The following is a 3775-nucleotide window of genomic DNA, read 5'->3' on the forward strand; positions in this document are numbered from 1 at the left end:
TAAGTGATTGATGGCCTGTCTTCAGAATGCCATTATAATTTAATCGGTTCTGACTGTTTTTTTTTAAGGACATAGCTGTTATCATATGAGCTTAGTTCATCAAAGAAACTTTAGGGACTGTTCCTCCTGTAGGTAGGTACTCTATCATTTCCATCTTGAACTAGAAGATTCTCAATCTATCGATTTTTATTTTCTTTTATTAACATCCATTTCCCCGGAATCAAACCCGGCTTTGACCAACCGTTTTCAGCCTGGTCACTCCTTGAACTGGTGGTCCCGGCTGAAACATAACAATTGTGAGGCCCATTGATCAGGCGAGGTTGGACCTCCTCCACAAACAAAAGCCTTACGATTATTATATTTTTACTGCCCTTAATGATTCTCAAATCTAGCACATCGTAGTCTGGAGATCATTTGAGAAGGTAATTCTTCAGTTCATAAAAAAATTTAGTAAGAAAAAATACTTCAATTGTAATTATATTAATATAAATTATGCTTAGGGCTAAATGGATCGTCTCTAGGTATCTAGTGGAACAGTAGATATCACAATGATATCCCTATACTCTTCTGTAGTGTAAATATTCTGATGTCTGCGAAGATTTGTTTCAATTTGACCAAAATTCCTTTCACACGCGATTTGGTCATGTGGGCTTTTTTCGGTTTCGGTGATTGCCTGGTGTGCCACTCCGAGCTTTGCCTTTTTGTCTCCGGGTCGTACTCGAAGACCCAGGTCTCATCCCCGGTGACCACTTTCTCAAAATGGTTTGGTTCGGTTTGCAATCGTTCGAGCATTTCCTGCGCAACTGTCATGCGCCGCTGCTTCTGATCGTCCGTGAGAACTTTCGGCACAAGCTTGGCACAAATCTTCCTCATCGCCAGTTCTTCAGAAACCATTTGAAACACGGTAACGTAGTTTGAATTCACTCTGTCCGCAATGAGTCTGATGCTCAGACGTCGGTCACTCTGGCCAGATTGTCGTCGTTCCGCAAAGTTGAAGGCCTTCCAGAACGGGCATCGTCTTGGACGTGTTCGCGGCCCTCTTTGAAGCGCTTGTGCCACACAAAAACCATGGCCCGGGACATTGTGTCTTCTTTGTAAGCCTGCAACTGGAACGTTTCCTGGCCGTTCTTGCCAAGTTTGACACAGAGCTTCACGAATAACGCTGCTCGATCAAACGCTGCATTTTCACTGCCGCGACTTTTCGACGTGAAAAAAACACACACTGACTGTGATAGGGTGCATTATCTATTACAACGACAGAATTTGGCTTTAAATTTGGGATCAGTTGTGTTGTGACCCATTTTTCATAATTTTCAAAATTCATGTCATCATGATAATCTCCTGTTTTCTTTCCTGACCTGAAAGTTAATAAGGCATTATTCACAAACCCATCTTCTCCACCAGCGTGCACTATGATAAGACGTTGACCCTTACTGATGGGAGTTTTCAAACCTTCATTATTCGTTGTGTCAGTCCATGCAAGAGGTTTTGAGTGAGTCGAATGTACATAAGTTTCGTCCATATAAATTATGGGCCGCTCTGCTTCTTGATATTCCACTAGCTTCCTCAAATATTTCAATCTCAACTCTCGAATATCATATCTCTCTACCAATATATTCCTATTATTTTAAATTTTCGTTTTGAGCCAATCTTCTGAGTAGATTATTGCCCACACCTTTCTCTATCAGAGTTCCCAGTGTCGCTCTGGGCCGGCTAAACTCAGTCGGCGACTGGGGAGGGCCGCGGCAGGGAACGGGAGTCTTGGTGGGGCGTCCGTCAACCGCCCTCGTTCGGGTAGGGGGTTGAAACAGGGTTTTGAGTGCTTTGGAGAAATGTTTCCCTCTTTTAGGAAAGAGGGGCCGTGCTTTCGCACTGCATGTGCCGGGCTTTCGCCCTGCATGGCCGTGTTCTCACACTGCCTTGCTTCGCCGTGCTTGCGCACTGCATGTGCCGGGCTTTCGCCCTGCATGGCCGTGTTCTCACACTGCCTTGCTTCGCCGTGCTTGCGCACTGCATGTGCCGGGCTTTCGCCCTGCATGGCCGTGTTCTCACACTGCCTTGCTTCGCCGTGCTTGCGCACTGCATGTGCCGGGCTTTCGCCCTGCATGGCCGTGTTTTCACACTGCCTTGCTTCGCCGTGCTTGCGCACTGCATGTGCCGGGCTTTCGCCCTGCATGGCCGTGTTCTCACACTGCCTAACTTCCGTGACTACTCACCTACGGCTTGACCCAAGCCCGTTGCCCGTCAGGGAGGCGCACTCGGATCCTCGGACGGCCGGCGCGAGGGCGCCTTCCGGGGCGGAAGGATTGGTGGGTGACCTTCCTCACTGTAGGCCGATCTCCAATCGTGATGAGGGCAAGGCCTCGTCCGCAGTCGGTGGTAGATAGGCGAACTGCCGGCGGTAACGAGGAGTCTTCCTCTTCGTCCTCAGAGGAAAGTTCGAGGACCTCGGATTCGTCAGGGCGGACGGAAGCGGCGGGACGGGGGGGTGACAATGGCTGGCTGCTGGTAACAGGAAAGCAGCTGGAACTTCCTGGATGTTCGTGGGGTTCCATGGAGGCTGCTCCCCAAGCCTCAGTGAGTCCCCTCTCTCGTACCCAAACTGTGGTAGGGGGAGTCGGGGTCGCAGTCGTTGTTACGGCGAAAGGAGGGGTCGCGGGGCGGACGGCCTCCTCAGAGGTCCCGTATGCGGGTGAGATTGAGAAGCCCCCGCCTCCTCCCTCGAGCAAGGCGTCTTCATCCTCCGTGGGGACCTCTGGGACCTCCATGGGGGTATCAGCGATGGTAGAGGTTGATGGCTGTGGAGTCTCGACCCGAACCGGACTAGAAAGAGGTTGGGGAGCGGGCTGGGTCACCGTGACTACGATGTTGCGGTCGCGGCTCGTCCGCAGAGCAGGGAACTCCTCAAACAGCTCCCGGGAGGCAGCCTCTACCAAGCTATCTACCGGCGGAGTTCGCTGCTGGAGGAGCCGGAGCAGCTGTTGGCCGATGATGCGCTCCGATTGCCATCGGGTGAGGCCTTCCCGGTTGTGTTGGAAACACTGCACGTCCCATCCAGTGATGCGGCGTAGTCTCTTCACCTGGCAAAACTTGGCCATGATGGCGTGGATGGCCTCATAATCGTCTGCCGAAGTCTTGTGACCGGGGTCCAAGATGGTGGTAGTAGCCTCCTTCCGGTTCACTACTGCCAGGGCAATACCTCCCCCCCGAATCAGAGGAAACCCGAGGAGAGTGTCTCTCTTTAAGTTCCTCAGCACGTCCCGGAGTCCTTCGGGGGTACGGTTCGCATGTCGAGTGCGCAGCGCCTGGAAAGGCGTGAACCTTGCCTTCTCGGTCAGCGACAGCCGCTCCATCTCCCGTAACACCTGATCCGTGAAGCAGGCCCGGAAAGACGGCATTTTTTTTTTTTTATAAAAAAAAAGTGGTCGTTGAGAAAATTCGAAGACGTAGATAGGGAGGAAGATAAGAAGTGGTGATGAGTGATACTAAAGAAGAGCAGTCAATGATGACGTTGACAAAGTTTGGAAACAAAAAAAAACACAAGTCTCAAAACTCAAGAAAAAGCACCAAAAAAAAAAAGAATTAGAACTCGGAGACGTTATTTGAAGAAAAAGTGATGAAAGAAATAAAGATGAAAATCACAAAGTCCACACGTAATAAAGTCGCTTTACTATAGCCTGTATCGTTTTTAAAATGTGGACGCATCGATAGAGCAGGTGTGAAAGTAACTCCCAGATATTTATATTCCTTCACCACCTCCAGTCTTTCCTCTCCA

Source organism: Nilaparvata lugens, chromosome 3 (assembly GCF_014356525.2).
Source record: "Nilaparvata lugens isolate BPH chromosome 3, ASM1435652v1, whole genome shotgun sequence".
Classification (NCBI taxonomy): domain Eukaryota; kingdom Metazoa; phylum Arthropoda; class Insecta; order Hemiptera; family Delphacidae; genus Nilaparvata; species Nilaparvata lugens.